Genomic DNA, 13,776 nt, shown 5'->3' with positions numbered 1-13,776 from the left:
TCTCAGACTGCTAAAGTTACCTGTGAAGGAATGGGTTTTACCTATTTATTGATAAGTAGTTCAAGTATTGACCCAAGCGCATAAGGGCTGTGGTCATTCTGATTATTAAGGGCAGATTTGCTGTATTTTACCTCCTAATGTGGCTTGTTTGATCATCATATTGCTCAGTACTGAAGCTCAGTCTGAGTGCAGCATTTTTCTTGGTTGAATTTATGTTTCTCTACTGAAAAACTTGAATTTAGCCCTAGGAACTGAGCCATCCACCCCCAGTACAATCATCTTTGCTTCAAGACAAGATAATTAAGCAAGAATTGAAGCAGTTCATTGCATAAAGATGTTACCTATCAAATACACAATATGTTTATTAAATCTGTCTTTTAATTTGCATCTTCAAAGCTCTTTAATAGTTTCTGTTGAATCAGTGTTATTGTGGTGTGTTTATGCAGCAGAAATTCCATTAGCATCAAAAGCTTGGGATTTAAATTTTTTTTTTTTCTTTTACAGACAACTAAAAATACAAGTGTAAACTTCTAAGGATTTTCAGTAGCCCCTGTTTTGGGGCCTCAGTGTATTTGGGGTTACCATGATGTGTTTCGAGTTAATTTGATTTTAAAAAAGAGGGGGAGGTATCAAACAATGTCCAGTTATTGCCAACCAAAAGGAAAGTCTTGTCCCCGTTAATCCTAGAACAGTGAAGCAGAACTGGATTTGTTTTAGCCTGTTAGAAAAAGATGCTGTTCTGCAGCGGTACCGCAAGAGGGTGGTTAAAGAGAGCCTGACATTCGTGTACGCTGTGCTGGAAGAGGGGAGAGCTCTGCTCTTCTGGGCAAGGTGAATGTAGCTGTAAATTGTTTTTATGAGAGTCTGCTCTGTGAGGAGCTCTCCTGTTCCCCTGCGTAAGTGACAGAAATCCCAGCGGTGCAGTGGCAGACGCTGCTCAGGCTAACTAAGGAGTGACCTTACTTTGTCCCATTTAATACAAGGGACTAGAAGTGCTCCGTACCCAGAGCATTCTGCTCGATAGAGGCAATTGTATTTTGGAGAGTTAGGTTTAGATTGCATGGTGCTACAGACCAGCAACAAAGCACATGGTGCTTGTGTTAAGGGAATAAAAGGTGCTTCTCTATAGCAAATAGTAGACACAGAATGAGTTAGTGTATGTCAGCTCAAGGAGTTGGACTCAATGATCCTTGTGGGTGCCTTCCAACTCAGGAGATTTTATGATTCTATTCTATGACCTCCTCAAAGTCTCAGCACATCTGTCTGTTTTTCCCATTACCTGGCTTTTGAAAGGAGTAGCCAAGGACTAAGCAGGAGAATTTCTTCATTTGGAGATGAAGAAAGACATTAATTCCAGGTTTTCTAAGGACATAGATTAAAATGGTTTCTTGAAAATCACCAGAGCTGCATCATACCAGCAGAAAGCTTGGCTCTGTTTTTTCCTTTTCTACCCTCGCTGGCCTTGCCACGTGAATGGAGAGCCAACCCTTCCCTGGTGCTCTCCTGACTCCGCTGAAGGACAAGTGACGCATGGCCCGAGGAGCAGCAGAGCATGGCCCACATCACTCCGGCTGCTGTCTGGCCAGAGGAGGGGGGCTGGTGGAGCCTTCCTCTCCCTCCTCACACCACCCATCCCCACACTGCCCACAGCAAGTGCTGGACAGTGCTGTGTCTGCAGGGTGTCCGAGAGGAGCCAGTGCCCAGCTGGTCCCAGGGCACTGCAGTGTGAACTCGGGGCTGCCTGCAGGAGAACTGAGCTCTGCCTCCTCACAGCCCGAACCTGGGGACCAGCGCTGCTCTCCTGGGAGCACAGCACTGGGTAAGAACAGTGTTTTCCATGATCTGAGCTGCAGTAAGGTGGGGAACTGTGCTGAGGAGATGGGAGCTCGCACCCACACACCCCAGAGAGGGCAGGGCACCTCAGCACCCTGATACTGGGGGGACTCCTGGTAGCAGCACCTGCCCCCAAGGCACAGCCGCACAGAATGAGTGACTGGGCATTGGAATGGCCTGACGAGAGAGGTGGTGGGATCACCATCCCTGGAAGTGTTTGAGAAAAAACTGGATGTGGCACATGACAAGGTGATGTTGGGTCATAGGTCAGAGTTAATGATCTCAAAAGTCTTTTCCAAGCTAGTCAATTCTGTGATTCTGTGATTTTGTGATTCTGTGACTGGCAGCCCTGGCGAACACGTCTCATCCACCTCGCAGCGTTATCACTGGGGCTTGTTGTCAGCGGAGTCATGCTATGATAGTCATTATGGTTTTAAATGACTCATTTTCCACTTAACTGTATTATTGTGGCTTACAGAGCATCTGGAGCTTTGTAGCAGTAAATACATCACTGACTACTACAGCAGTGTACTAATCTGTGGCTTTGAAGAATCTCCTTAATAAAATACAGCCAGGGCAGGCAGGTGTGGGTGCCTGTGTGGGCCAGCCCTGCTCTCTGGGGCACCTGTCCCATACTGGACCAAAACATGGCTGATGCTGATGTGCTTGCAGGATCTGGTGGAGCATCTTTAGTGCAATTTGATATCGCCTGAATCTGGCATTTTTGTAGAAGAAAATGAGATATTCTTGTCAGACACACACAAGAGACCCTGCGTTGCTGCTGAGGCAGCCAGGCCTCAGGTGCTGGTGTATCGGGGAACAACGTGGGTCTGCCCTGAGCAGTCTGTCCCGAATGGTCGGAGTAGTCCTCTGCTAATACAAGTATGGACTCTTTAGGTCATACCATATTATATTATGTTTTTTCTCCTCGGCTCCCGCAGGCACGGCCCAGGATGGAGCTGCAGAGGGCAGTGTGGGAGAGGGAAAGCCCGCCCAACATGGCGCCGCGGCGGCACTAGAGGGAGATGGCGGGTTGGAAAAGCGACTTTTTGGGTCCGTGTGGGCAGTTTTAACCCTCGGATGGATCCTGCCCGCCACGAGCTCTTCTGCCGGGCTGCAGAGAGGCAGCAGCCGTGCCTCGAGCTCCCCACAGGTCTCGGCATCTCCCGCTTCGTGTGTCAGAGCTGCGCGGTGCTCGGGTGGGAGTCAGGCTGGGATTCATTTTGATAAAGGCATCTTGACAAACACCTTGAGAAATGCAGCAAGTTGAAGCGCAGGCTGGGAAAAAAAAAAAAAACCCACACCGTCTGTAAGTTCATGTGTCGCCTGAGGTGATGGAAAAATGAAGTGGGAAAAGGAGCAGGTGCGACAGGCTGGGGTTTACATGTGTTCATTTACTTGCCATAAAATGAGTCGCCGAACGCGGTTCTTTCTCTGCCAGCGCCTCTGAACGATGGCCCCGGGCTTTGGTCCCCGGTGCACTCAGCCCTTGGAAGGACAAACTGGAGACAGCAGCGGAACAGGGGAAGGTCACTATCGTGGGCTGCAGGTCCATATAAATCCGGTTAAAAGTAAGAATTAAAGGAAAAAAGCTTGTTTAGGGAGGGGAAGGAAACCCCCTACCAATTCTCTCCCTCTTTTGAAATTTTTGTCACCCCCATTCACCTTGTTGCTTCTTCCCCAATAACCTGTGTAATTTCACACTTTTAACTTTAAAAGAAAGCAACATGCTGGGGTATAAGGGAAAGCTTTTGGTGGTTTATTTCTTCACGGAAGCTGTGTTTTGTTAGACAGGTTTGAGTTGAAAAAGTTTTTTTTTTCCTGAACACCATCCTGACACATTTGGATAATACCCCTGGGCGTGGAGTGACTCCTGGGGATGGTGCTGTGCAGGGCAGGAGTTGGATTCTGATCCTTGTGGGTCCCTTCCAACTTAGCAGATTCTGAGTGCATATTAAAGCCTAGCTGTTTGTAACCAGAATAATTACATGTGAAGCCTGGGGGTAACTGGTTTTTGACTCTTTACTGTAGGAGCTGGACTGGATGATCCTGATGAGCCCCTTCCAACTCAGTGCATCCTGTAATTCTGTGACATGGACTCGGCAGCTGAGGCAGCCTGTGGGGCTGGGTGGACAGCAGGACAGCAGGGACAGGCAATGGTCACTCATTTCTAATCCAGGGTGGGCTGCATCCTCCACCTGGGGTGGAAAGAACCAGGACCTCCAGCATTTTTGAACAGGAAACTGTGTATGCCCCATCGTTGTGTACATTTACTGTAACGGTGGGACTCGTGAGCTCTACTGTCACAGGGATACAGCCAGACTGTGTGGAATTACACATAAAGTTTGTTCTTACACCAGTTGTGAGCAGATAAATTGTGTATTGTTCTATAGTGTGTTTATTCAGATGATCGCATGTTTTAAATTTTGATTTCAAAGCAAAAGACCAGAGGCTTCAGGGTTGATATCTGTTTCTGTCTTAAGAGGAATATTGAGAATCTGTGACTTTGTTTTTTTCCTTTTGATAAGACTCTTCCCCCTTTGCCTCTTGTAAAGAGCCTTCCTATCTATTATTAGGAATTCTATATGAGAGGTTTCATCACGGTCTTTTTGGTTGTTCCTTTTTTTTCCCCTAGTTACAATTTCTAATGCTCATTAGCAATGTAGTAAGTCTATTCTGGAGATTATTTAGTTTCATCTTGAATTTGGAGGGATTACAATCAAAGTGGGCATTGGATTTTAAGAATTATCCTTGTAATGAATGCAAGAGCTCTGTATCACTTTTAATTCTAAACTCTGTGAACTTGTTCCCTGCCTCTGCAGCTTTGGCTTAGCAAACTTTGCTCTGAATAGTCCCATGACTACTTGATGAAACAGAGAACAGTCTATTTCTAGTAAATCTCACACAGAGTAGGTGGATCTCTGTTTAATTGATCATTTACATGAGTTTCTACAAAATTCTGACATCTGGACTACTGTGGGATCAAACTGGGCTTTGTTTTTGTGCATGTCCCTTTGACAACCTTCTCCCCAAATGTACAGGACTGAATTTCCTTGTCACTGAAGGGCTAAACCAGGAATGCCCTTGACTTTTCCTTCCAATATACCTTGCACACAAATGCCTGCAACATTCTGGTGTCTGAGCTCAGCACTTTGCCAAACCTGAGAATATAACTGAAAAATAAGAAGACAGCTCTGCAACACTACACTTAGTGATTCATGCTTCTGATTTTCATTTTAAATGTATCCCATCAGGGAAACTTCACACTTAACTCAGTATAGCAAAAGGCCCTCACAAATATGTATTGGTGGGGACAAAAGACAAAATGTGACAATGAAGTTTAAAATTGTAGGGTTTTCTTTTATCTAGAATACTAGATTGGAGTTTTGGTTCTATAGAGGAAGATTGGCTTGCTGTTATCTTGTCTTTTTGGCATGTGGCTGTTTTCAAGAAGTTCAGGTGGATTCTTTGGATGGTTTTTATCTTGGCAAATACAGAGGTAGCACCTGTGTAATATCTGATGTGCAAATAAACAGTGCCATAACTTTAGGCTAGGGAAGGATTTTGTGTGGGGATGTTTATGTTTTGGAGGAAGGGACACAGGATGGTCTAAGTGGGAGATGAACAGAAGATCTAAAAAGGAAATTAATAGGAACTCAGTTGTAAAATAAAAAGTTTTTAATGTGAATTTTTGAACCTGCACATATTTCAAAGACAGAGGCTGATGATATGTGTGAATCTTTTCTTCCTGTAGGTAGCTGAAAACCTGTTGAAGGTAATTGTAAACTTTCTCACTGCTGAACATCAGAGAAATCCCAGGAGTTCCTGAATTTCTCACAGGTATGGAAAATTTTATTAGATATGTTTTAGGAAAAGTTAGGGCAAAATCATCTATTTCGGTTGATTCAGTAAAGCACCATTTTGGGGTTGTGGTGCTCTAGTTTGCCTTTGCAGGTCAGTAAGAGACTCTCAGATTTACATAGTCTTTCCAGTACCAAAATGAGCCTAATTATCCAGATTTCCTCCCATGTATTATCCATTGTATCTCCATCCTGTAGATCTATGAAAACAGTAAACAGGAAATGGCACTCTTCTGGGTGGAGAATAATATTCTCCTGATAACTTTTAAAGATGTCTTTATTTGAAAAGACAGGAGTCTGTGAAGGAAGGCAAGGGCCTCCCGTGAAATGGAAAAGGTAAACCCCCTCTCTCCAAATTACCACAATTTCAAAATAAAAAGGCTCTCAAGCAAAGATATGGGAATGGGAATAACAGTTCTTTACTAGGAAAAAAAACCCCTAAATTAAAAAAAAAAAGGAATTAGTACAAACAAAACTACTGATAGAGTCAGAAACCTGACACCCTGAGGAGTCAGGGTGTTGGTGATAGTCCAGTTAAATGGTGGCTGCTCCTCCTGCTCCTGGAGTGGCAGATGAAATGCTGCTGAAGCGATGATCCAGTAGAAGGGTGTAGTTTTCTCTAAAGGTCTGGTGATAGAGTAGATGGGCCTGGTCTTCCTCTGGGATTCCAGTGAAGAGGCTGAGCTGCTGTCTCAAGAAATGCTGATTTTATGCAGGTAGGGATGTTTGGCTCCTCCCTCTGTGTGGAGCATCTTACAATGGGATGATGTAACTTTATCAGTCATGCAGTGAGCCATTCAATGGCCCATTAACAGAAGATATCTCCCCAGGGGGAGACATTGTTCTTGGAAGAGATAAGAAAACTGCCCCACCTCTGACAGATGGCAAATAGAATATATGCTTATCTTACAAGCCAGGACAAAAGACTAAACAGGAAATGTAATTTTGAAATGTTTACCCAATGTGAGGTAATAGTTTCTAATGCCCCAGCACAGCCACAGTCTGAGGTTGTTTGCCAACAGGGCAAACAGAGAGCTGGGACCATACCAGCTGCAGGAAGCAGAGTTCAAGCTCTCTGTGGATCCCAGTTTTCCTGAGCGTATTCCAGAGCAAGTCAAGCCTCTCCGGACTGCTAAGTCAAGAACTGGGTCTTTGCAGTAACCAGACTTTCAGGTTCCCAAAATGCTGACATCTGTCAGTTCCAGAGGATCCCAAAGAAGTTTCTACTGAGAGTATTTTCCTTTGAATTATGACCAAAGGCTCCCTTCTTATGTTTTCCCTGAAGGGTGCACAGACCTTGAATTTGAAAGTTCTGCCAGCTTCAGTAGACACAACTTTCCTAAGGCTGGTGCTGCAGAGTTAAACCAAAAGCCCTTCAGGTGATCTATGTTTCTGCTCTGCCTGTGATGTTGTGAAATCTCTGCAGCCTGAGAGTCTATGGGGAACTGGCCCCTGTTGTTGGGAGAGAGTATATTCCAGGAAGCATTTTCGTTTTGATTCATTGCCTTTTTCCAATGTTTTCCTGGAAAATTTTCATCAGCTCTAACTCTGCCTTGCGTGCTTCAGTGGCAAACACCTCCGGGCCTAGCCTGGCACACAGAATGCGTGCGTGTGGCACTCAGCCCTGGTTTGGGCAAAGCCTAAAGGCCACCACAGAACTCCAGCTCCTCAGAGAGCCCTGTGTGCCTGGCTCAGGGTTGTCCTCCAGCACAGGTAGCACATCATATGTGGCTCAGAGGGTTTGGTGCTGTGCTTAGGAGCTCACAGAGCTGCCAAAATGGGAGGTGAAGGGGAGTTGCTGCCTACCCCAGCAGGAGAAGGGTAGCAGCTGCATGTTGTGCCACGGTGACCTCAGCTGTCCCTGTGGAGCCATTGCATTGTTCAGATTTGCTTTGTTTTGGGTCTGAATCAGCTGTGCCAGGATCTGTAATGCAGGAAAAGGTGGCCCAGGTATGGAACAGCCAAGACTGTGCAAAGACAAGGCTACAGCTGTGTTGTAACAGGATGGGCTTTGGTGCCAGAGTTTTTTCAGTGGTTTAAGGGTGGCAGTTTTTTCAGGCAGTAAAGAGCACTTTAGGGTAGGATTTGATGGATGCTAAAACCAATAGCTTTCAGGTGAACTTCTCCCACAGGTGGAAGGTGATGGTAGGGGAGGAAGTGTGCAGGTGTTTGCTCTTAGGCTTCTGAACACCAAGCCTGAACTGGCTTGGAGGGAGGGAGGGCAGGCTGGGAATTATGCTCTGTTCCTTCTCTTTTTCCAGCTGTCCTAAACCAGACCAGGATACAGTTGAATAAATTTAGTATTTCACTGGATCAAGAGAGTAGTTGACAACTTGCTGGTACACACTGAGGTCAGAGCTTTGTCCATCTTGTTGAGAGTGTTTTTATTCCTCAGAGTCTGGTAAGTCATGGGCTTTGCTGATACCTTGTATGTGTTGAACTGATTGTTTAATGGTCAAAGTGGCCTGTTTGTTTAGTATCTCTGTATCTCACAGACTAAAGTATTCTTTTGGTGATTGGTTTGGGATTTTGTCATGTCTCTAAGAGCAGTTTATAAATGGGGAACCTAATCACAGAAACATGAAGCTCCAGACTGTATGGAGCTGGTAGAGGAGGAGGGGCCTGAGCCCTCACTTGTGGTTCCCCAAGTCCATCCTTGTCACCAGCCTGGCTGACACCACAGCAGTGCTGGTATTTTAAGTACCCAGGTGACTCAGGACTTAGGAAGGAGAGGAGAGATGCAGAGTGACATGTCCAGCCCCAGAGCTGGTCACTTCAAACCATGAATGACTTTAGGGTTTGAGGAATTCATTCTAATGCTGCAGGTGCTTAGGTTGCTCTTTACTGCAACAAAGACTTATCCCTCCTGGGTTGCACTGTAGCATTTTTGCATGCCCTAAATTCACTTAATTTTAACCTAATCACTCTGCATTATTTTAGTGTTTCTGTGCAAGTACCACATTGCTGTCTCAGCAGTAGTAGTGAGGAGTTGAAAGGAGTTAATCGTGCTTTGTAGCTTAATGCCTTATGGTTTATTATTAAGAATAAAGACAAGCGCTCCACTAGTTTATCTCTAATGTGCAGTTAACTTAATTCCTAATCCTCTGAAGAGATGGTGGTCTTCCCAACGTTTTGGCTTCTGCCTTGCTTTCAAGCTGCATGTGAAACTTAAATTCTGAAATGCTTAGTGCAAAGAGAATTTTAATACATGCATGCATAAATCAGTCTTCATGAGCTTTGCCTTAACCATTCAGGGAGAATTTTCCTTTCTCTCTGTGCTTACCTGGAATTATTGCTTAGCAGGCTGCTCTGCTGTTCCTTGTGTATGCAGTGGCCACTGAGTCATGCTGCTGTGTAAACGTGGCCATGGGTTGATGGGGTGTGAACTCAGTTCTTCCTTTTCAGTGTTGGGAACTGTCCAAAATTCCTGTTCCTCCTCGGCTGCGAGTTCTTCTTACCGTGGCTGTCGCCTCCTCCCTGTTATTTCCACAGCTCCCTGCTCCACTGCTGGAATATTCATCGAGGACAAGGGGGCTGTGCTAGGAGTTAATAAGCTTTTGCAAGTAGCTACAGTGTTACAAGGATGGTTTGATTCCTTGTCTATTGCTGACCGGGGGTCTATGTACAAATCACGAACGGGACGGGACTGCTGAGGGATGTCTTGAGCTGTTTTATTTTCCAGCATCAGTCTCATTACGTGGTTATGACAGTGGGAAGATGCCAGCAGCTCACATCTCTGGCAGCAGACAAAGAACTTAATGTTACAACTCACTTTAAAAGCTTTTTGACCAATCACACAAAGCAAAAGCATATTGACAGTAGTTCTGTCCAACCACTATAAGCACATGTATCCTTGGCTAAAACAATGCTCACTTATTTTGGATACAATACCTGCTTGTAAGCCTTAAAACACAATGCACAGAGCTCCATTATTAAGCTTAGAACTTCCTAATATCTCAACTAGATATACTTTTCTGTAGCTTAGGGAGTTATTCTAGCCAAGCATTAATACACTGACCACTGTTCTATTTGTACTTATTTTCTACTTCTTATATAATTTTTCTGCTGACAAATCTCATGTCTGCTGCTTAGCTCTAATCACAGTTTTGCTGTCTCTGAGGCCTGCCTTTTGCAACTTGTCCAAAACCCTGATTTTAAGGATTCCCACAATTCCCCCTGTTGGTTCAAGTAAAAAGAAACTTTCATAACCTTGTCCTTTATTAACTACCTTGCACTTCATAGCTTTACTATAATACATCTGCTTATTACTTGCTTAAAGCATCCTTTTTGCTCACATTAGGCATTGCTATATTACAACACAGCAATTTTAGTGCTGTGAAAGTCCAGTCAACTCAAAGGGCATAAGTCATATCTGATAGCAATTACAAGTCATTGTTTGAAAAAGTCTCGCCACTTCCAAGGTCTTAATTCAAAACCTTCCTTCATGTCTATACTTTCATCACTTGTCAGTGTATTACAATACAAAGGTATTTAGCAAACAGTTTAACAAGCAGAATTTTGGCATTGTCCTGTTCACTTGTGGAGAAACTTGTCGCAGTTCATTCTCTGGGATGAATGCTCCAAAAATTCCAAGATGACATCTGTGCTCAGGTTCAGTTTTCAAACTTACATAGCCACCAAAGCCCATTGTTTTAGAGGATTGTTTTCATTGCTCCTCTCTCTTGGGTACATTTAATTTTAGCCTCTTGCAATCTTTCTGTTCCACCAGCACATTGATCTTGCTCCACTCAGCTAATTGGATTAACTCATTTGCTGCATTTATTGTACAGTATTGATTTGATAATACCAATCTTCCATCTCAATGTAATCTCATATTTTCTCTGGCCTCATAGCAGCTCTGCTAAATGCCCCTCCTGCCCCACCTTTGCACTTGGACTTCATATAAAATCACAACAGTGATTAAAAGCCCTGAGGCTAATCAGGCTTTTCCCTGCAGGCCTGGTGTGCTTTGCTACGCACTGAAGGCTGAGGTAAAGGTGTTGGATGATGCTCCCACATCTCTTAAGAGCTGCTCCATGCTGACACAAGTGACCTCCCAAAACCTTTTAAGTACTCAGTCACTTGGGTGCTTAGCTTTGGTACCTTTGGGGGAGGCTAAATACCTCAAATATTTGCTTGCCTGTGCTCACTCTTCAAATGCTCAAATTTCTGGCAAGAGCTCAACATCCAAGTTCCCTGGTGACCTGTGAAAACCTCCAGGTGCCTAAAGCGTATAAGTCCTCAGCTTTCATAAAGCCAATAAATGCTTGCAGTGAGGCAAAGTTTGAATCGCTGAAATTCTGAAATTAGCAGCAGCAAGACAATCTGTGTAGATCCTGTTTGTAAAGAAAGGGGTTTGCTGTTTGACAGTCAGGTGAGCAAGTTCAAGTACTTATGGATTCTGCAGAGTTTGAAGCTTTGTGTGCATCAGCTTTATTTTGAGTCCTGAAAAAGCATGTTTGTTATGTCAACTGCATTCTCTAAAAGCCTGGAATTATGCTCTGGGCTGGTCAGTGGATTTTCAAATGAGCTGAGACTTTCTCCAGCCTAACCTGGCTTTGCTTGTCTTTGGGTGGCTTCATCTTGTGGGAGGCTCCAGCCACCTGCCCCAGGTGAGGTGGGGACTGAGTGACCACCAAAGCTCCTTTGCAAGGAGCTCCTTGGGATCCTGGCAGTTCTCCTGTTTGCTCCAAGCCACGACTCCAGTGATGACTTATTTTGGCACAGGGAAGATGGGAAGGCACAGTGTTCTGCCTGTCCCTTTTTGCTGTTGATTCTCAGGGCTTGTGACTGGCTGTGCAGTCCAGAGCAGAGGTTGATGCTCACACACAGGAACTGCAGCTTCATTTTCTGTCTCACTTTGCAATTGTCACAGGGTTTTAAAGAACATTTTCATTATTCTGTGAGAGTTGTGAAACACTGCCATGGTTTGACAGCTTCTATGCCAAATCACTGCTCATCACACAGATGAATTTCTCTTCACTTTCAGTGTCAATATTTCACTTTCCTGAGATTTAGAGCTGCAGCTTAAGCGAGGAGAGGACAACCATCAGAAAGTAACAGGCTGTAGACATGAGGGGTGTGTGGATGTTGTCACAGGGATGCCAATAGATGTGATTGTGAGGGATTGAGGGAAATTTTTTTGTGCTATTTGACATTACATTGACTGAAAATTCGGTTATTCCCTTAAAGAGCTTGGGTAGAAACAGCTAGACTGCTGAGAGGGGTGGGGGAAACACAGCAGAAAAACTGCTGGTTGTACCTGTTCAACCTTAGCCATTCCTTGAGAAAATAAGCCTTTTTCACTTCCTTCCCTTGTGGCAGTTTATCTCTGACTGAGGTTTTTCTTCTATTCATTAATAAAGAAGTAACCTTACACCTCAGAGAAAGGATTAATACTTACTACTGTAACTTGCTAATTCCTCTCACTTCTTTGAAGGAGTGGTGCAGTAGCTGACAGCAGGTTTTGGGAGGCCCAGCCCTGGGCTGTGGATGGCTCAGGGACTGCAAACAAATGTGTGGTCAATCTGGGACTGTCTCCAAACATTAGTGCAAGGTTCTTGAAATGGGAATAGAAATTATTTAGGGCAAGACTTAAAAGGAGCAGCTGAGGTCACTTGTCTTGGCCAGCCTGGATAGGAGAAGGCTGAGGGGGCTCTCTGGGCAGGCTGCACCTCCTGTCAGTGGGGGTGCTGGTCTTCCTCTGGTGGCCCCAACAGGACATGAGGAAGTGGAGACTGGACATTGGGAAGGCTCTCTGCTGAGGGGTGCTTGCTCCTTGGAACAGGTTCCCCAGGGAAGTGCCCATGGCACCAAGCCTGCCAGAGTTCAAGAAGCCATGGAGGACGTGTCTAGGAGGTTTAGTTTTTGGCAGTGCTGTAGGGACTTGAGTCATCCTTGTGGGTTCCTTCCAACATGGGGGATTCTGTGGTTTAGGAACATCCCATTCTCCTGTATTCTCGCCCAGCTCAGCTGCCTGCACCCAGTGGAGGTACACTGGGGTGGAATTGTCAGTCAGGTGTTCTGAGTTGGGTAGAAACAGGCCCATTATGGCCTGGACACATTCACATCATGAGGCAAAAAGCCTCTGCTGAAAGGCTGTTTTGCAGTGGGTAACTTTTTTTAAAAAATACTTGTGAATTAGGGTTTGTTTCTGGTAGTAGCTTCTCTAGAATTAAGTCCTGCTTGGCAACTACGTGAGAGGCATGGATGTCCTCTGGTACAATTTAGCACTGTCCAACACAGCATGACAGGGGTCTGTTACTTAATCTCAGAGCAGCTAACAAGCAGAGAGTGTTTGGCAGTGTTTGATCAGGGGATTGGTGTTAAAAGGCAGATTATTATAAAAATGGGGAAAGTTTTATAGACATGGAAGTGTCTGGTTGAGCAAAAATAACAGCTACCAGGTGGCTTGTGCTAACCAGGTAAATGGGGCTAAATTATGGTTTAGGTGCAGAGCTTGTGGAGGATATCCAGCAATTTAATAAGCTCCAGGAGCATAAGAAATTCCTAAGGGCCCAGTCTTGCAATGCACTCTGCAAATGGACTTAATTGAGTTGTAATGAGGCCAGTTATGGGCAACTGTTCCACCTGCATGCAGCTCATTGCAGGACTAGATTCAAACCCACAAGTGCAACATATGGTAGAGCAGTATTTAAAAAATTTCAAGTTGACAGAAAGCATCAGAACACCTTATTTCTGCTTTAATTCACATTGCCTTGTAATGCACCTCCCTGCAAACGGGCAGCTGAGAGGAGCTGGCTGAACCCAACCTGCACCAGGAATGTTTGGGATGAATCTTCTAAGTTGTTCATGTTATGATCTGGCACAAAGTGATCCTGCTGAGAAATTATGCATCAGTCTGTGACTAAAAATTACCTGAGAAGGAACTGCCATAGGAAAAGGTTTCTGGTGGGCTTCTGGTCTTCAAAAGCCATGGAGCCAATAGACTGTTGAAAGTGTGGCACACTTGTGTGTTCCTGCTATAAACAATTGGTTTTGTTAATAAAAAGTAATATGTTCTTACATCCTTTAATGTTAATATCCACCTGAGTACAGGAGAGAGCATTCTGATCAAGATTAA

The sequence above is a fragment of the Vidua chalybeata genome, chromosome 20 (assembly GCF_026979565.1).
Source record: "Vidua chalybeata isolate OUT-0048 chromosome 20, bVidCha1 merged haplotype, whole genome shotgun sequence".
Taxonomy (NCBI): Eukaryota; Metazoa; Chordata; class Aves; order Passeriformes; family Viduidae; genus Vidua; species Vidua chalybeata.
This window is presented reverse-complemented; position numbering follows the sequence as displayed.